A 21,318-nucleotide genomic window follows, 5' to 3' on the forward strand; every position below is an offset into this window, starting at 1 on the left:
TTATTATTATTATTTTTTTATTAGTTTGAGAGGTTCAAAGTTATGACATCATGATGTTTCCCCTACCTGACAAATATTCCACTTCTGTCACTAAATATTTAGTAGTATAGCAGGATGTGTTTGTCTGAGTTCTGACGAGAAGCAGATGTCAAGACGGAGTAAAAGTAGAATGGCTTACTAGGGGAAACATCTGTGTGAGAGAAGACAGGAAAGGAGCTGTGTGAGGAATGGAGAGCCATCAGACCACAGAGCAAGTCTGATCCCGTGAGAGGAAGAGGAGGAGGCAAGGTTGGATGCAATTGAGCCTAAGACAAATTAGGCTCAGCTATGTGGGCGTCCTTGAGCCAAGGTTTTTCTTTAGAGGGGCCCTGCATCTCCCAGGAGAGGCCTGCCTTGGGAGTCCTGCTGTGCTCATTTGGTGGCTGGAGCACCCAAGGGAAGTGTGGCCTTGGCAGACAACGTGATGGATTCCAGAGCACAGCAGCTGGGTCCTTGGGTCCATATGCTCCCACAGTGCGTGAGTTTGGGAGCCTGAGTTCTCTTCCCCTGTAGGGGGTTCTCCTCTAGTGGAGCAGGCTTGCTAGAAGACTATTTGTAGGAAGGACTAACAAGCCTTGTGGAGAAGTCATCCTAGAGGAATGGATGAAGCTTCCCTTGTGATGCGGGAGAAGTTCTGAGTAGGGCCTCCTGCCTGGTTCTTGGCTTGGCCTCCTTGCCCAGTCCCATGAGGGGCCAGGAGGCTGGGAAGCTACAAATACCAACCAAAAGAGCCGACTCCACTAAAATTTCCGAAAGACACAGGTAGCGCTGTTCTCATAGTCTTCTAATAGAGTAACACACAAAGAATGAGAAGAGGTATTCTTCTTGTCTGTGTCTCAAACAATAGCCCATTTGCAGGCTCTGGTGGGAAGTGATAGTAGAAATAGGGAGCTGCAGAGGTGCTCAGGCGGGGATGGCATCCCCCAGATAGAGGGGTGCTGTCAGAACAACAGAGGGAGCCTGGAATGGGGTGAGGGGAAATGAGAGAGAGTGAGAGAAAAGGAAACTAACTCATGATAGGCTCCTCCATGAGCCACTTGTAGTAGCCCCTGGGAATTCTCAGGGGTGGTTGTGACTGGGTATTGGGGGTGTTCTGGGAGGCCAGTTGCATAACTCAGTTCTATTTAGAACTGGTGTAATTTTAGGGCATTTTTCAAGGACTCTATATTAGTCAGGTTGGGCAAAATAGATGTAGTAACATAACCCCCCCAATACAGTGTTTCAAACAACAAAGGTGTACTTCTTGCTTCTATTACTTCGACAGTGGGTTGGCCAAAGGCTTTGTTCTGCATCATTGCCTTCCTTATTCCAGAACCCAGTCTAATAGGGCCCTCATTTCCTGGAACACTGATGGGGCCCTAGCAGGCGGGAAAGAGAAAGGACTCGATGAAGTGCAATTTGACCCTAAAAGCTTTTGCCTGGGAGTGACACATGTCACACGTCATTGGCTCAAACAAGTCACATGACCCCATGAGTTCAATGGGGTGGGTAGAACAGTCCCTCTGCAGGGTGGGAAAGAGAATGTTGGTACGGAATAATCAGGTCCCCTTTTCCAGGGGCTCCACCTTAGCTGTGTTCAGGCTTCCTGGCCTTGAAAGGAGGAGGTAATAGGAGGCTGTTCCAGAAATTAGTTCCAGGCATCCCTCCCTGCCTCTGCTACACCAGTATAATCATGCCAGACCTATTTTCACTTTAGGGATGTTGCTCTAGCTGTTGCCTCTTCTGGGAAGACATTTCTCTCAGGTGTTTGCAAGACCAGGTTTCTCTTGTTGCTTAGATGTCATCTCCTCAGAAATGTCTTTCCTGGCTTCCTAATCCACGTGACCCTGGTCCTCTTCCCCAGAAGCTCTCCTTTGCACTTTACTGTCTCCTCTTTTCTTTGTGGCACTGTGTTAATCAGAAAACACACCCCAGGGGATAGTTTTTGTTTACTGCTCATTTATTTATTGTCTGTATTTCCTCACTAGAATGTAAGCTTCATATTCGTTGCCCAATGCTGTTTTTGCCAGCCAACCCCACAGGCTTTTATGATGGGGTAGAAAAAGTTCAGACTGGGGGTGCAAGGAAATGGGAAGGGAGCAAAAGCCAAAGCAAAGCCTGAATGCATGGGGGCGGGTCCCAAGAAGACCTTGGAGTTGAGAGAAGGAGGTGTAAGGAGTGAGCATTTTTCAAGGGCCACGAGATGTGTGGAAATAAGAGGGAAAAAGAACAGGACTTTTAAAGAAGTGATATTGAGTGTTAATCTTCCTTGAGAGATTCAAGAAAAGGTTTAACTACTCTATAGTTACGTCAGTTGCTGTAATGTGTGTATTTGATCATGACACCCTATAGGAAAAGCAGCCTGGATTGCCCAACCCAAGAGCTAGACATTGGTAGAACATCATTTTCTGCTGAGATTCTGATTGTGTGTATCACCCTCCATAAAGGTAGTGCCTAGAATAACCCAGGATAACTTTTGGGTCTCTAGAACTGAGCCAGGGTTTGAGGATTCTGAACAACCCCTCATTCAAGCAGCTAATTGGATCAGAACAGCACTCAGCCCATGATGGGCACTGAAGAAATGTCAGCTCCTGGGGAAGCTGTGGTGTTCATGGGCCAGGGGGGAGAGGGTGGTGTCAGAGAGGTGGGTTGATGCTCTCCTCCATTCCCTTGATATTAGGTCAAGGGGGAAATACTGGAGAGAGAAAATGGGCAGGGGGAAGGAAGGAGAATCCTCTTGTTTGAATAATTTAAAGCATTATTCTTGGACTTACACTTTTGGGAGAATACACTGAGAACAGAACGTTCTAGAAAGTGAAAGTTCACTGAGATAGGAACAGAAGACCTGGTACTACTCTTTCCCTACTCTTTTAACTTGTAAAGTTACAGGTTAATACGTTATCATGTGAGTTGTGGGACTACCCAGGGCATTTCAGTAGTTTAGTGTTAAGTAAGATGCCTCCAAGTCCTGCAAATGGGATATTTAAGAGAGAGCTCGACTGCATAGGTAGACCTTAGCCTGACAGCCTGATGATGAGAGAGCTCCTGCTTTGGCAGATGGCCAGGGAAAGGGGGTTCCAAGTGTCCTTGATAACAGCTGAGGTTAAAACTCTAAGGATCAAAAGTTCTTGGTACCCCGCATTGGTGTTCCTGGCTGGGACAGGCCTAAAGAAGAGGGGCTTCGTCTGACCCCTTCAAACCCCAGCCCACTTTTTCCAGTAAACTTGACTATGGGCGGCACATACACACCCAACATGGACACTTGTAGACCACTTTTGAGTAAAGAAATCAGGGCTTGTGTGTGTCTAGGGGGTGGGGACAAACTCTGATATAGTTTCATGACCAGGCATGAAAATAACATGAAAAGTAAAGTAACATGTTGAATAGTTGAAGGAAACTTTTATTCTAAATTTTTTTTTAATAACCGCAAATCCTCAAGACATCCCTAGAATTAAGTATTTTTTGTCAATTATTTAGTAAGTGCCTAATTCGGCCTTGCTAGGGAAGAAAATTACATGTTGTTTCTAAATTATTAAACAATGTTTTGATGGCACTGACAGAGCAAGTAGCGAGGTATTCACCAGTTACCCTGCCATAGGAAAATTCTAGCACAGCTCTGTTTTATCTTGCTAAGTGAAATTGAAGAGAAAAAAAAGTCATTAAGTCCTGTGAACGACATCTGCAAAGTCTGATGGAAAGTCACACATAAAGTTCATTGTCCTTTATCAGACAAAGTGGAAAAGCCCACAAACTAATTCTTTTAAGAAATGCCTAAATGAACCTCAAAACTGAAATCTGATTATTGTTCAAAGTTTCACTGTCCTGGCTTCTTCAGGGAAATTTAGTTTGGTGGTAAGATCTTATTCAAGTTTTTCTTTATGGGATTTCATAATCCAGCCTTCTTTGCCTTTTGAATCAACCTCTATAACCTGGGAACAACATCTAGCATGGTGAATAGATGAATGATCTTTCTGGAAAGTTTCTCCTAAGTTTGCCTTCCTTGTTGCATCCTCTAGGGAGGATGAGTCTGGGGAGAAGAGAAAAAGAAACATTGAGATTAACGCTAAATCCTGAAATTAACTGTCTCTTGACTCAATGAATTGCTTCAGCAGTTTGGTTTGGACTGCTGTATGCATTGTCAAGTTGCTCTCTTCTGGGTCAGGAACCTTCAGTGTTCAATGAGTGAGGAGATAGGATATTTTGGGAGAATTTTTGACCCAAGATTGGAAGACTGAAAGACTGAATTCCATCCCTTTTTGTATTGTGGGGCAGGCAGAAGCATTATCTAGACACAGCCTACCAAAATTAAAGAAGCTTTCTTTAGGAAAAAGGAAAAATGTGATTTATTTAGGAAAAAGGTGATTCTTTTATGGAACACCTACTAAGTGCCTATAATGTGTTAGGAACTTATGTCATCGGTTTTCACATCAACCCTGTGAGATGATTATTATTTCAGCCTCACTTGCTGAGGAAGTTGGGACTTCAGGAGACCCAATAACTTGTTCAAACTTTCATAGGTAGGGAAAGGAATGGTGGATGGGTGGGGGAGCTTGGATTTGAACCCATTATCTTTACCTTCAACTCACACCATGCTACCTTAGAAGTGCCTAAGGAGGGAAGTGGTCACTTCATTTGAGAAGCTCACGGTATAGTTGGAAAGGTGTGGCGAAGGGCTCAAAGTATGGGGGCAGGAGGGGTTAGGATGTATTGAGCATCTGCCATGAACTAGTGTTCAAGTCCATTCTTTCGAATCAAGACCTCTCAGATGGCTAATGGGTCAGGAAGTTAGGCTAAGCAAGCTTAAGTAATTTTTCCAAGGGTCCCCTTCATCAGCTCTTGATCCCAGTTCAGTTTGATTCCAAATGTCATGCCTCCCTAGTGCTTCATGCTTCCACCTACAGCAAAGACCTCCACAAAATATTTTCAGGGAACAATGTATGTCAGTGTGCCTGATGGAAGGAAGGAAAAGGACACTGTGAGCTGAGTTCGTTAGAGAAGGTGGAACAACCTGAGCCAAAACAGAGGTTAGAAAGATGTGCCAGGAGTGGGACAACATGGAATTCAGTTCTGACATCAGTGGCGTGCCTGGTTTCCATAGCTGAGAAAGCATCTAGCATGGTGTGTGTGTGCGTGTGCGTGTCCACGCATGCCTGCTCGTGCACACTATGCCAGGTGTACCTACAGTGGGCTCTCTGGTGGCCTCCAGGACCCCCAGCCATCTGAGTGTGGGCCAGACCAAGGAAAGGTGGGCAGGTGGATGGGTTCTCTTCATGGAGTTTTGGGCTTTCTGCTATTCTGCCAGCGCTCCCCTTTTAGGGGTTACACCTTTGTAACCCATTATACAACAATGCTTAAGATGAAAAGTTCCAGACCAGAAAACGTGATTCAAATACATCGATGACTTTTTCATATAGGGACTTTACTTAAGAGGAGGCAAGGGCTTTCTTAAGAAGCATCTGTTCACCTTGCTAGTCCTAAGATTTTCACATTCTCACTACATGGTTTGGGAAGAATAACCAAGAATTCATTCCTTTTAGGATGATTAAGGAAGGAGACTCTTTTGAATTAGTCGCAGATATATTTTGAATATTTTCTTTCCCTTTCAACATTGTTTCAAGACTGGTTTGGTTTAAGAGAAACCAAGGATATGCACAGGCACTGTTATTTGGGCTGTCAGCAAACATTACTAGTCATCTGAGAATTTTGGCATCAAGTTACCTTAGAGCTGACAAAGTCAGAGGGGATCAAATCATTGTTTTAGGCAACCATTTACTTTTCAAGATTGATCACATTTGGAGACCCCACAGGACTTACTTCAAATACTTCTCTATCAACGCATATATAAATACCACATCATCATTGTGTTTGTGTGTGGAAAACACCTCTTCTTCAGTGTTTGTAAAAGGGAATACTGGGAGTTCTGAGAACATGATCTAAAAATCTTCCCAATCATCTGTCATTAGAGAAGTCCCGTATATTGTAGAAGACCTTAGAATTCTGGAACCAGTAGACAAGCTGGCCAAAGAATCTAAGTTTTCAGATTCCTTTTTCAGTGCTCCAGTCCTTACATTTTGCTGTGATAGGGCTCGATAAGTTTCTAGTATGTGGGAGGGTGATGTTCTAAAGTAGGAATAAGTTGAGAGACTTTCCGAGCCCTAATGTTTAGGATCCTCTATGAAAGCGAAACTATTTTGGTGTAATCAATTATCATGCCAACTTCTTCAGTCTTCATTTGCTTGGGGAAAGATGTCAGAGACTGTGGTCTTAATTTCAGTTGCAACTGTTCTTTCATGTCTCGAGGGGCTAGATTTTGATAGCTCTCTTTCCACTTGTTCAGAAATCTTGTACTTGTTTTGTGATAGGCCTACCAGATCTGCAACCAATTGCAAGCAGGGGAGAGGAAACATTCTCACGTAACTTTGTTGAGTCATCTAGTTTATGTATTCAGTCTTAGAATAATCCACACTTTTTTGAAGAGTGAAGATTCATGCTATCATAATTGTACCCTGGGGTCATTAATTTGGGTGCCTGGGGGCTCAGGCTGCTCTATCAAATTGAAATATGGAAATGAGATGCTTTCTGTGGGACTGTGGGCTGGCAGGCCATCTGTTGGGCGCTAGCTTCTGTTTTCTTCTCAAAGGTCCTTTTTCCCCCTTCTGAACAATGAATATCGTCAAGACGAGCCATAGTCTGGAGAGTGAGCTATTGGGCTGGGATAACAAGGTGCTCTCGGGAGCATCTGGAGCACTAGAGCCTACACAGCAATTTCGAAGCTTTTCTTTTTTAAATGCAGGTTTCAAGACAGTCTCCTGCCATCTCTATTTATCCCGAGGAAAAGGATTCTAATGAAGTCACCATGGGTGATGGGGCTGAGCCCAGCAGTCCTCTCCTGCAGGGAAAGGCACTCAGAGAAGGAGGTGAGCTTCACCTTGGCGATTCCTCTCCCTGCAAAACGAATACAAACATCTCGTGTCATGACCCCTCCCTTCCTGTTCCACACATTCAGCATGTTTGACACTGTTAGCAGCCTCAACGTGGGCCCAGAGTCCATCAGCAAGTAGATTAAAATGTCCTTTTGCCCTGGGAGATGAGCTCGTGTCTTGGTGGGCACGGGCCAGGGGCCGGAAGCTTCGGTGGAGATGCTGCGGAAGCAGCCCTGGGAAGGCACATGCATCATTGACATACTCAGTGGGGTCCAGCTTCCTTTTAATTTTCCTCTCCCATTCCAGAAAGCTCACCAGGAATCTGTGCTGTCTTGCCAAGCAGAATGGAAAGCTTGGTGGTTTGAAAACAGCCCCTGGTCTCTGTATTGGTTTTTGCAATGATGATCTTATTGAGGAGACTCAAGGGGGAGGAGAGAGGTGCGTGTCTCTTTGGGAAGATGGCAGAAAGCTGAGAGGTTTGGGAATCCTGATCCTTGGCCCTGGAACTCCAAGGTTGGCAAGGTTTTCTGTCTCTGAGTGAAACAGAACCAACTGCTTTTGAGGACTCTCCGTGGTGACCAGTATGGCCAGCAGAACAGAAGGGTGCTCCTGAACATTTGCTCTGTCAAAGCTCTTGGAAGCCTTTTCGTCAGTCTGCGAATGGAGAGACATTTCTAATGATGATTGATGGCCTCAGAATCAGACTTAATTTGATTGGAAGGAAACAAAGCGAGGAGTATTTACATGCAGTAGAGTCTGTGGAATGAAATTCCTCCCTGCCACGTATTAACTGCACAAATTGGGAGAGGCCCCGAAGGCCAGTGATGTGAGCACAAACGAAGAGTTGGAACTTGCCTCTTGTGAAAGTTTTTAGTTGAAGAAACCTAACAGACAGGAGAGGGAGGAGTGTTACTTTACATGTGACAAAGACATTACATTGTCATTAATATTTCAGGTCACTGCTTTTGGGGGAAAATCTTTGTTTTATTTTAAGATTCTTAGTAGGGTTTATTCTGAGGCTTAGAAAACTCAGGAGAGTCAGGCATTCCAGACAAATGCATTTGCCTTGACGAAACACATTTGCAATAGCTTTCCAACAATGGCCTGGAGACTACTCCCAATTCACATTGGACTTAAAAATATATATATATTTTTTACCCTGTTTTGAAAATGGACCAGGTTTGGGGCACTAATTCACATAGCTACCACACCCACTCTTTCTGCCCAGAGAGTGAGGAGAATGAATGGGTCAATCAGCTGACATATTTCCATCCAATTTCAAGGATAGAATGTGTTCATTTTATGACTAATGGCATGTCATTTTGCAGAAGCCTTTGGATGTGAATTAATCCTGGAATCAAAACAGATTTTCCGGGGAGCAATCTTCCATCCAGTATTGATTTTTTTACACTCATGGAGTCTGTACTCCCTAATTTAACCTGACAATGATTCTGCACAATGGCCTGGGAGCACCTTGGCAGCTCACTGAAGGAACTTTTACTGTCTTTTCTTTCTGCAAAGTAGAAGGGAAAAAACCCGCGCCAGCTAAACCAGTCAGTCACTGGGGGGCATTTACGACTTGATACTTTACTTCTGGCTATTTGGAATGGGCAGAGACCTGCCTTCTAACTTTTAAAGAAGTGCTGGGAGAGAGATCTTTACCTTGCTGAGACAGTTCAAAGGAACATTTTTTTTTTAAACTGCCAATATAAAAGAAATCTTTAATATATCGTTCAGTCATGGCCAATGTTTTCAAATGATGCCATCTTGCTGTGCCCACTAAACATGAGAAAATGAGGAAGGATTTTCCGAAGAGGGGCTTTTGCTTCTGAATTTCAATAAAGTTGGCTGTTCTTTTTTTCCCCTCTGTTTTCTCAAAGGTGCTTTCGGATTCCTATCCTGCTTGGTTCCTATTTGATTCTTGTGAACTCAGCAAAGATTCTTGAGCTGTGCTAGGTTTGAAAAGGGGCCTTACGGAGCTGAATGTGACATAGCTCTCTACTTCAAGGAGCTTAGGATTTGGAAAGTGTGCATAAACAAGCGCACTCCACCTATGACAGAGACTATAAATGATGAAAGACGTGGATGTGGGCCCATGGGATGTGGGGAATTTGAGGAAGTTTGGAAAGAACATTGTGGAAGAGAAGACATTTGAGTTGGGCCTTGAAGGATGGTGTGTCATAGACTGTTAATAAATGTTTCCTAAGTGTCTAGGTGCGTCCCATCATTTCCCAGTTTCCCTTGCAAGTGGATTGGGATCATGTGACCAGTTCTGACCAATGGACTATGAGTGGCAGAGACAGGAGTCACTTTTTCGAGGGGAAGTTGCCCCTCCCCCATCTGGTCCCTTCCCCACCCACAGTGACTCGATAGAGGATGACCTTGCTCTCCAAAACAAGGACTTGTATGAGCAAAACCTAAACTTACATTATCAGCCACCAAGAAATCAGGGTTTATTTGATTTCACAGCATGAGTTAGCCAAACTAACACAGATGAGAAGGAAGGATTACTTAGTGAGAAATGATGTCAAAATCCAGAGTGATGTAATTAAGAAGGTTCATTTATGGATAAGAATTTTGATGGACTCCTGTTCCAAGCTCATAAAAAGTAAGTGCTTAAGTAGCTCATGGGAAACAGTGGCAGGTTTTAAGTGAAGTTAAATTACCTGATTCTTACTGAGTAATTTTTTTTGAAAGAGGACACATTTATTACAGATGGAAAATATAATCAATAAACTGAATAATGCATTAAGCAGTATTAGTGAGCCCTGAGTCATGGGTATCCTAATAGATTAGGGTGGTTTGGAAATCATATCACCCGCATTCAACATCTTCAACCTGAATGAGAATAAAATTATCATTAGTGCATTAATTTAACAAGTATCCAGAGTGACAGAAGAAACAGAAATAGAATTTTGGCCCTTGAAGAACGTAGTCTGGTTGTGGAAGCAAGATTCCAAGCACTGTGATGAAAGGAAGTGAAGAGTGCTCAGCACGCGGAAGAGCAGGTCAGAGAAGGCTTTCTGGAATCTGAGAGCTGGGTCCTGGAGGAAGTAGGTTATAGATTGGTGGAAAGAAGGTGAGCAATTAGTCCCACTGGAGTGAGTGAAGGACTGAATGGCCTGGAAATCATGGAGAGTTTGTGGGAAAGCAATCCCAAGTGCTCTAATCAAAGAAGAAGGAGGGGATCTAAAGAAGGGAATTGTGGGAAATTCTCCCTTCCCAACTTTCCCCCAATATCTGTTGTTTCTCACTGACCTGGCGATCTCATGAAATGTGACACATAGTTGGCCATGACCATGCTACACTTTGAAGAGTGGCCATCCTGCCTATTAGATTTGAGCCTTCTTTCTTTCTCGCCATTGGGTGTTATTGCTTGTGACAGCCATAAAATTACTCCATTAGGGCCAACTACGCATCTTACCTGCATGATGGCCTGCCACAGGTAAGAGGATGGCCTTACCACCACGTTGTACTGCTTCCTGGTGCTGTGACCCTCGTGAGCGTTAGTTTCTGCACATGTAAAGGGAGAATTAAATTAAATGATTTATATAAAGCATTTAGGAAGGTAATGGCTTAGGATAGATTCTTAATAATTGGTAACATTATTATTGCTCATCTATTGTTTTCATCCTTAAATCAGAATGCATTTGTGATCCTCTAGAAAACTCTTTTGGTTGATGATAAAAAATGAAAATGGACTTTGTCCTAAAACTATTGCAGGTCATGCTTACATGCCTACTAGAAATCCACATTTCCAAACTGTTGAGAACAAAGCTATGACTAATATTTATGGCTTTTAGCATTCATTTCCCCCCCTGCTTTTTCCTTTCTTATTATCACCAATGAAGCTGTTTCCATGTGTTCCACAAATGAGAAATAAACATACTAATTCATATTTTTGTTTTGCTTTTGTTTGTTTTTTAAAGATTTATTTATTTATTTGAAAGAGAGAGAGAGAGGGAAAGAAAGCACAGAAGGAGAGGGAGAAGCAGGCTCCCCACTGAGCAGAGAGCCCGATGCGGAACTTGATCCCAGGACCCTGGGATCATGACCCGAGCTGAAGGCAGTTGCTCAACTGACTGAGCCACCCAGGCATCCCAACATACTAATTCATGTTTAATAATTTTTTGAAAATACCCTGTTTTCAAAAATGGGCAAGATACATAAATTATTATTTTGGAAATTCTTGGAAATTCTATCTTCCTGTCTTGGTGCCTGTGGGAGACAGTCCATTTCTTTCACCTCTGCCTTGACCTATTACGGGAGAAAGCTACAGTTACCATGCCTTTTTTGTTTCACTTTAGCAACACAATAGTTCAATTAAAAAAGAATAGATCAAATGTTATTTGAACAAGGCAACAGGACAGAATGAGTTTTGAGGAGGTTAAACTATGGGTTGTAACAAATGGTCATATAAAATCCCTTGTGTTTGAAACAGTGATTGAAACGGCACAATTCAACAGCTTTACACAGATGTTGTTTTAAGGAAGAACTCTTTTTTCCTGCCCACAAATTAAAGGAAACTTCTGCTCAGTTGAAAGAATGCCACTTTTGTCTTCCTTTTAACTTTTTTTTTTTTAAATCAAAGTGTGTCTGTACGTTAGTGAAGTGCTTTAACGACCTTCGCTGTGCATGATCCCAAAGTGCTCTATTATACCCAAGTGCCACATGGAGACAAACGGCACTTTTCATAAGTGTAAATTCCGAACTTTCTCCCTTTTAAAAACATATCAGTGATTCTACTGCAATAAAGATATTTAGATTTGCGTGAGACCACTTTTTGATTCTTGAAAGATGGCAACATTTTATATTTGGGGTTTGAGCGGTGTTTTAGAATCAGTCGCCATAGCAGCGAGAACAGCTAATTATTCCTCTGAGCCTGCAAGGTGGGAGTCATTTGCAGGGCTGTACTCACTGGTTATTATTATTTTATTTCTTTTCCCCTGACTTCCAGGTCTGAGTGACTGTTAGAGAACACATATGACATGTAATCTTCATTGGCCATGTAGACCTCCATGTTGAGAAATTCTAGAAGCCTCGGAAAGTTGGGGAAGTTTTGCTCTGTGCTTCCAGTAGAATGGATGGAGACCTTCTACAGATGATTCTGGGGCTGGAGGCCCATGTTCTTGAATGAGAAGCACTTTAAAAATGAGGAGTATACAACAATATGATATGGGACTCTTGGGGAGAGATTCAAGGCATGGACTATTAGTCAGACAGGCATGGGTTTAGTTTCTACTGTGGACACTTTCTTGGGTAATTTAAATTTCCTAAACTTTATTTTTCTCATCTTTATAATGGAGGTAATAAAGCCTCTTAAGTTGTCGTGAAATTAAATACCCACACGCCCATGCATGTGCATATGCACACACATGTATGCACACACACACACAGAATTTTTCAGTGAAGTACTTAGTTCAGTTCCTGGCAGGAAGTTAATTTGTAACAGTTATTATTCTTATTAAAGCTAATTAGCTTTGCTAAAACCTCTGTTGTGGTATTATAGGGATGCCTGGGTGGCTCAGTAGGTTAAGTGTCTGACTCTTGATTTTGGTTCAGGTCATGATCTCAGGGTTGTGAGATCGAGCCCCATGCTGGGCATGGAGCCTGCTTAAGATTCTTTCTCTCCCTCTCACTCTGCCCCCCCCCCACGCCCACCTCTTGAGCTTTCTCTCTCTCTCTCTCTAAATTTTTTTTTTTTAAAGGAGGCATTATAATCAGATAAAATACAAAAATCCAAACAGAGAGATATGATCGCCTAAGATCTGGTCATCTGTTAAAGTGAGATGAAGAAAAACTACATTTCAGTTTCAGTTGGCCAGTTCCTTCTGTAGGCATGACTGTGTGTCTTTCCTGTCTAGGCATTGAGGACAGAGACATGACTCTGGACATCTGCATCAAGTACTCCTCATGGGTCATTGGTAGAAACCTGTTGCATTTCGAGGGCTGGATAAAACCAGGTAGGAAAAAAACAGGACATTCTGCATTAAAGTTTGGGATCAATTGGATTGTATGTGCTTTCAATGAGTATAATCTCATTGGCAGAAGAATGCGTGAAGGGTTTAAATTTGGGTTTCAAGATCTTAAAAGCCATTTAAAGTACATCAATACATAGAGTTGATTTACATAATTTAGAAAAAGTGAGAAAAAGGAAGCATCAAAGCTTAGTATTTTATTCTGATTTGGCTGTTTATTTTTGTTTGAAAAGAACTTTAAAATGCAGATTTTTAAAGATAGCCTCAGGGTCTGTTCCCTTTAAAAGATTCACCTATGCTCACTAAGTGGTAGTTAATGATCCTTTGAAATAATAAGATTTAAAATCCCATACAAAACATATGTAGTGGGGCGCCTGGGTGGCTCAGTCGTTAGGCATCTGCCTTCGGCTCAGGTCATGATCCCAGAGTCCTGGGATCGAGCCCCACATCGGGCTCCCTGCTCCGCGGGAAGTCTGCTTCTCCCTCTCCCACTCCCCCTGCTTGTGTTCCCTCTCTCACTGTGTCTCTCTCTGTCAAATAAATAAAATAAAATCTTTAAAAAAAAAAATGTAGTCATACAATAGTGCCAAACATTAAGAAAATTTTGTGGAGGTTTACATCGGAACAAAGAGAGACAGGAGCCCAGAAAATACACTTTAAGAAAACAAAACAGAACAGACCAAAAGATCTGGTTTTCAGCTTTTCAATATGTACAAAGGGTCCCATAGTAATTACACAATAAAACACCTTGTAGGTGGCATGCCCCTAAGATGTTTGCGTTTTAATTTGGGGATTTTGGATCCTGTCTTATCAAATAAAATTTTCCTAACAAAATTTGGTTGACTTGAGCAAAATTTCTGACGTGCAGTGGGAGAACAAGAACCTCAAACAGTTAGAAAGCAAATTGTTTTTGTGGATTTAATTGCCATTGACAGAGAAAGGCCGTTGGGCTGGAAAGATAATCATTGTTCAGCCAAAAGGCATGATATAGTCTGAAATTAAGGAAAAAAATTCTATTAAGTTAAAACAGCTGGAAAATGAAATCTAATAAAGAAAATATTTAATTTAAAGGATTTGCTTTATTTTTTATTTTATTTTATGTTTTGGTCAGTGAACTGTCTCACTGCAAATGTGACATGTAGGCTAAATATCACATGTCTAGGCCTGTATAAATGGATATTTATTGATAAATGTCAATCTTGAGAGAAAAAATAACGGGCCCACTGCTTTTAAGTTTATTGCATTTCCATACCAGGTCAAGTTTTTTGTTTTGTTTTGTTTTTGCTATGGCTTAAGAAGAAGAACCCTAGCCCATTTTACATCTAGGCCCGGGGAAGACTTTTTGTTTTCTTAATTTATTTACTTGAGCGAGAGAAAAAGAGAGAGAGCATAGGGGGAGAGGGAGAAACAGGCTCCCTGCTGAGCAGGGAGCCCGACGTGTGGGACTCGATCCCAGGACCCTGGGATCATGACCTGAGCGGAAGGCAGACGCTTAACCGACTGAGCCACCCAGGTGCTCCCAGGGAAGACATTTTGATCCAACAGTTCACTCATAAAGGGATTCAGACAAGATCACAGCAAGGGGACTCCCTCTCCCTTCCTGAGTTGGACCTCAGCTCAGATGAAGGCATCTGTCCCTTCCAAACCAAAATGGCGACCGTGGCTTGGTTTCATGTTTGTGGAGTGTGCTGTTTCTTCTGGTTTCCTGGCTTCTACTCACTTTGCTCCCTTTGCGAATGTCTTAGCCTAGTCTGCCCTGGCTGCAGGCCACCTTCTCTCAGCCCTCACCCTCGTGCTGGAGGGCCACGGCAGCTCCAGCTTCTCCAGGAGGGCCCTGCGATTGAAATATGGTCACGCAGTGATGTGGACATGGCTTGAATTTGAGTGAGCTTTCCTCCTTCCCCAGAGCCTGAGCCTCCGTACATCTGTGGTCTCCATATTCATGGATCTGAATGAAGTCCCTGGGCTAATATTCGTTTAACTATTAAGTCTATCATTCTTAAATCTCTTTTCTCCAGGGAACATTAAGTCTCCATAGTTAGGGGAGTCATTAATTCATCTACTTGTTCATTCATTTATTCATCTTGTTTTTATTAGGGGCCAGGCACTTGCATCTGTCCCTGGAAGTACAAAGATTATTGAGAAGGAGCCATTGTTAAAGGAAGACCGTGGTGCTTTAGACTGAGGCTGGATTTTCTTTCACAGTTTCCCTGAGCTCGGACCCAGGGTTGAGGCACCCTAGATTCACACCTGCTCGCTCAACTTTTGTTCTTTCTCATCAACACTCCCCTCAACCCCTGATGGGTGCTCTAGCCTGTTCTCCCTCTCTCTCTCTCATTTCTGTCATTCCTGTTGCAGGAATGCAGGTCCAGTATTTGGAGATGAGGTAAGAAATTGTGCAAGGCTGCATCTCAGGGCCTTTATGTTCTCTGTGCAGTAGGAGGCAAATGCAGTGCCCAGAGGCAGGGTAAAAATTAAGGACAGTAGTCAGCCAGGTGTTACTGGGGTCACTCTAGCTCCACATCTCCTTTTTCATTAGATCCAGCAGCCCCTCAAAAAGCCCCACAAGTATTTCAGGGGTTACCAGAGCATCTTTTATAGGCTCAGGGACACGTTCATTCCATGGTGTGAGGGTTTCCATAATGCCCCTGGGCACTGTGGATTTCCACTGATGGCCCCAGCGGGCAGCTGCTGCAGGAAAGTCAGGTACAGTGGCCCCCCCTTTGACCCTTCATGGCTCCTCTGGGCTCTGGTCCTGCCCATTGCTTCTTCTGCCTTGGTTATTCCAGGTGTGGCCCCTCTGAGCGCTCTCTGTTAGCGTCCTCCAAAGCTGTGTTACTTAGGGCTTCATGGGCTCTAATATGAAAAGAAATAGCTCTTTCCATTTTAATTTTCTCTCTTGGATACAGACAAGTACTCAAGGGCTGGCTTAAGCATACATCTGAATGACAGCCACCTTGCTGTTCTCAAAATCCCTAGTATGCTTCATGGACTAAGGCTCTCTTACTCGGTTAACATCACTGTGCTGGAAATGAATTCCAACTTGAAGGCATGCAGATCCCATCATCTCCCACCTCGCCCCATTAAATGGTCTTGAATCCCGTATGGATACAACCTGAGTCACCGTGTCAGCAAACCTCAGAGAATCCTTTCTCCATAGCTCCCCAGCCTGTCCATGCAGCCCAGACGTGAGAGCAGTAAACTAAGGCTTAGCTTAAAATCCATGCCAAGGAAGTTTTAGGACAGCTGCCTAGAGGCTGGAAAATGTACCAGACTAAGGAAAATTACAAAACTGCTGAAAGTTACAAAATTCTACTCATTTCTCCACAGAGACTAGAGACCTTCGATTGAAATGGCAGCATCCAGCATCTGTCTGTAATTTTTCCAGCGGTGCTGGGCAGCCCAGGAAGAAAAGAGAGGTTTGAATTGAATCAGGGTTGAGGATGAGCAGGGCTGGTAAAGCGTGGTGATCCAGAGCATGAGGGGACTGAGAAAGTTTGTAAAATCATTGTTGGGATGATAGATTGGGAAGCTCAGCTGTGGAGCCAAGGAGGAAGGGGAATCTGGGGAGCTGGTAGAGTCATTCGTTCAGCAAGCATTTATTGATTACTGATGATGTGCCAGCCAGGTACAGGCACAAGTTCTGGGAAAACTGCCCTTGGCAAGTTTACGGGGTAGTTGGAGAGGTAGATCAGTATATAGTAGAGTGTTCTCCCCGCTATGACAATCCAGAAGTTATTAGGAGTACAGGGGAGGAGCACTGAACTTTATTTTGGAAGCTTGGTTCAAGGAAATGCTACCTCCACGGAGACCAGGTAGGGAAGAAGAAGTTAGCCAGAGAGAGGGAAATATGCTCCCAGGCAGATGGACCAGCTGGGTGAAGGTTAGAAGGTAAGGGGGAAAGAGGATGACAAGATCAGAGAAGGATGGCTGGGGCATAAGGACTGCAGAGGAGTCGTGACAGATGAGGTTGAGAGGTAGCAGGGAGCTGCATCCAGAAGGTCATGTGGCTCATAGGATGCTCGCAGGGCTACCTACACAGCCTGGTCCCTTCCCAATCACCTTGACCCCCACTAAACTGCCTTGCCATCGAGGGGAGAGTCCAGATCCAACTCTGTGATGCAGACTGGGCTTCCACCCAGGATCATTGTCCAGCATATTCACTGAGGAGCATAGAAAGCTGGTTGAGGGAGAGAGAGAGAGAGAGAGAGAGAGAGAGAGAGATGCTGAGAGAGAGAGGAAGGGGAGACATATATTGAACAGGTAGCTTCCAGGTTTTCCAAGAGGTTGTAATAAATAACAAAGCTGTGTCTGTGTAATTAATACCCCCCTTTTTGAACCCAGTCTAGCTCAAGTGTGCAACTTCCTTGCAACCAAAGGAGCTTTGGACCAGGCTCACCAGGGACAGAATATAAAATGAGAGGAATGGGCTCCAGGCAGAACTCAATAGGGGTACAGCAATAAGGGTAGAGTTGTTTTAGGTTTCAAATAGTCACAGACTTTTCTAATTGAGCCTGTGGTTTCCTTGGCTGTACAAGTGACTTCAAAGTTTACTGAGTTCAGGGGTCAGCAAACTATGGCCAGGCCACCACTTATTTTTGTAAATAAAGTTTTATTGGAACAGAGACATCCATTCATTCACATGTTGTCTACAGCTGCTTTGACCCTACAACAGTGGAGTCGCATAGTTGTAACAGAGACAGTATGGCCTGCAAGACCTAATCCATTTCCTGTATGTCCCTTTATAGAAGAGTGCTGACCCTTGATCTAGTTGATTCCTCTAAGTTCCATGAGCCATGCCTACAAGTCTTTTCTAGACGCACTTCTTGGATTTTTTGTAATTCTTTGCATTCTCATCCCCACTCCAGTTCTTTCTTTCTCTCATCCTAATTGTTCAGTCCCTTGAGCTTGTCAGGGTGTGGATGGAAGATCCACACTTTGTCTCTGTTGACTGAGATGTTCTTTCCAACAGAAAGGATTTTCCAGGCCCGACACCCTTGGTTGAACCTTTCTCTGAGATGCTTTAAACCATTCAAAGGTTTGTTTGTTTGTTTGTTTTTTTAATTTATTTGAGAGAGAGAATGAGAGAGAGAGAAATAGAGAGCACAGGAGGGGGGAGTGTCAGAGGGAGAAGCAGACTCCCTGCTAAGCAGGGAACCCGATGTGGGACTTGATCCTGGGACTCCAGGATCATGACCTGAGCTGAAGGCAGTCGCTTAACCAACTGAGCCACCCAGGCACCCCCATTCAAAGGTTTTAACAATGGTTCACAGCCGTGGTCTTGATTTGACCCTTATGAGATAAGGCTGGGCCCTTATTGCTCAGAGGCCTTCTCAGCTTTATCTTTTCCCAGTTGGTCTTGAGTGGCTTTCTTCTTTCAGCCTACAAGTCCCTGAATTTCCAGACTCTCTTTTCTGTCTCATTCGTACTTGCATACCTGCCAACACTTTTCTGAACTCGTCCTTCTCTTGTGCTGCCTTGTCAACAGCAGCCAACAAAGTCAACATGTCTACTAATTCTGTTTTCCAATCATCTCTCTAGAGCTGTGAGTTCATGAAGTACATGATTCCAAGTAATCTGAGGTGACAGTTATACCCATTTTTCACCACTTCATGCTGTGTATCATCTTCCCAGCCTCCAATAACTGGTTCCCCAATGCACTAAATACTTATTAGCCAATGGACCATATTTTAAGTATTTGTTATGGTGGCACCTGACTTCTAGGTACTGTTGAAGCCTATCCATCAAAAGCCACCAGAAATACTCTTATAGTCAAACAAAATTCACTTCATTGCAAGTAGGGGCACCGAGTGGGGGGGGTTGTTTGGGGAAGACGAGTCAGGAGAGACTTGCTGTAGGACTTGGGTTTGTGCAGGCTGATGGCAGGGAGGGTTTAAGGAAGTGAGGGCTCATTTTAGATTGGGGGCTTTCAGGAACTGGGGGCAGTTCAGTGATTGAAAATCTCACTACTTTTTATCTAGGGGCTGAGAGGCACAAAGTGGGGTTAAGGTTGTCACTGGTAAGGAAGCAGTGATTATTCATGTGGGGTAGTCCTGAGGCCTGTCCATTAGGACATCTAGGATATCCAGGAAGGACTATGGGACCAAAACCAAAAAGAGCTAGTGATGAGCAGCCATGGCCCAGGGTGGAGGAAACTTTCCTTTTGATCTCTGAGCAAACCTTGTTTGGATGACCTTCCATGCATGGCATAAAGTCTGTCCTTTAATGTGCATTAGAAAAAAAAATCTCTTGCGTGGCAAGAGGAAGTCTTTGGGACATGGAGCATCTACCTATTTATGTTGCTTAATATTACTGTCCTAGAGGTGCCCAGAGACCTTGGCAGTGAGTGCATTTCTATAAATCTTAAAAATCAATCAACTGATCAATATGTAGGGAGGGTTGGTAGATGTGCCCATTTAAAGCACAAAACACCTGGTCCAGCTTGGGCTTTATCATTATTGAGACATTGATAAACTGGGGATAGGCAAAGGATCATAAAGGTGAACCTCGTTTCTCTCTCTCCTTCCTACTCATTTCAAAATCATGCATTTTGAAGTCAGCTGGGCTCGAGGGAATTGAATATGCACATTTTGAAGGAAAGAAACCACTGAAGCATCTATAAATACTGAGGAAGAATAACGGAAGGAAAAAGGACAAGTTATTGACTGTCGTTAAAAGGACAGCAAAGAATAATGGGCCTCACCGGAATGAGGATAACTTTTCAGTTATGATGGATCCAACTTCTAATGCTAAGGAGTGGGGAGAGGTCTGTGGACAGAGGCCCCTTTCTGGGTGTTCAGAGGCAAGCAGATGAAAATCGAAAGGGTTTAGTATAGCAAACAGTATTGCCTCTACCAGGGGCTTTCTGTGGCCCCAGTGGTTTGTTTTTTCATCCCTAAGATCTAGAATCTGGTTTTTCTTTGTAGATTTTGTGTTGACTCACTTTGAATCCTTCGTTTCTTCTCTCCCCTGCCCTCCTGTGCCTGTGGTTGTCTCTTTTAAAAATTTTATCTTGTGAGTCCAGTTTACTTTCCTCTTCATGTTGATCCTTATGGTCTGCTGAATGCCTACCCATCTTTCTCATTCTGATGCCTTTCCTTGCAACTGTCTCTTGCTGGGGTGGATGCTAGGCAATTTGAACACAGGAACTACCCTTGAAAGAAATTTTTCTTTTACTCACTTTCTTAGCCCATGTTGCTTATTGCCATTCTTTGCAAAGTTCATGACTAAGAACAGTTGGTCGTTCATATTGTCTTTGTGCAGAAAGGATTTGAAAAAAAAAAAAAATGTGGCTACGTTTATCCTGGGACCATGAGGTAAAAAGATGGATACCTGAACAAATACACCAGCATTTATATACAAAAAACAAAACCAACAAAAACCAGACTATCCCTCTCTGTAGCCTCCTTATTCTACCGCTATTGCCAAAAATAAAAAAGCTCTGGACTCCTCTTTGGGAATTGCCTGTGGAACTTATTTATAAACCACACCAGAAAAGTGGTCTCATTGCTTATTAGTCACATCTTTCTATTTGACCTAAAATTACATTACCTAACATTGTCACCCATCTTATTTAGTTCAATTTGCCTCATAAAGCTTTATTTACAGGATGACATCAGGATGATCATCAAAGTATTTGACAACGCAGGTCATTCAGAACAGATGCGGATTATGACCAACAGTGGTATATATCGTCTGAATATCAACTCTGCTCTATGCTATTCCAAAACATTTTTTGAAATAAAAATACCCTATTTATGGTGAACTTTGACATTTTTTTGACTTTACAATGTCCAATCCTAAGTGCTCAGTTGAGGGAATCCCCATTACGTGTGGTCTTCTTGATGTAGTGGATGGTGCCTTGGCCTCTCGCTCCTGATGGAAAAAGGCCCAAGGCTTTCCTCTCCCCTCCCGCTGGCTTCCCGGGCCTGTGGCAGAGTCTTGACCCATTCGATACTCTCTTGAGCATCCAAACAAGGCAAAGGTATTTTAGTGTTCATTCAAGATGAAGGCAGCATCAGAGTCCTGGGTGATGACAATGGCATCTGATGGTGGTGGAGGAAGTATTTTAGGCCAGTGCTACCAAGGGATAATTGTGCTTTGTGTTTCTTAGTCCTCATGAGACAGTTCCTGTACATCTTGCCGGGTCACCCAGGCACATGTCGGTTCTCTGAGGCCTTAATCCCCTCTCCGTAAATCCCTTTTTCTGATCTAAGAAAGCAGAGATGATTTCTATACAACTATTGGCTGAAGGCATCCATTTAGAAATTTGAAAAAGTTGACCTCAGACTTGGAGAGAAGCAAATGTTTTTGCTAAATGACAGAATTATGGTGAGAAACACCTTGGTGGGCTGGGATGTGGGCCCAAACCAATGAGATGAAATTAAGCAAGTATGCAT

This window comes from Mirounga leonina, unplaced genomic scaffold (genome assembly GCF_011800145.1).
Source record: "Mirounga leonina isolate KUSES-001 unplaced genomic scaffold, KU_Mleo_1.0 Mir_199, whole genome shotgun sequence".
Lineage (NCBI taxonomy): Eukaryota > Metazoa > Chordata > Mammalia > Carnivora > Phocidae > Mirounga > Mirounga leonina.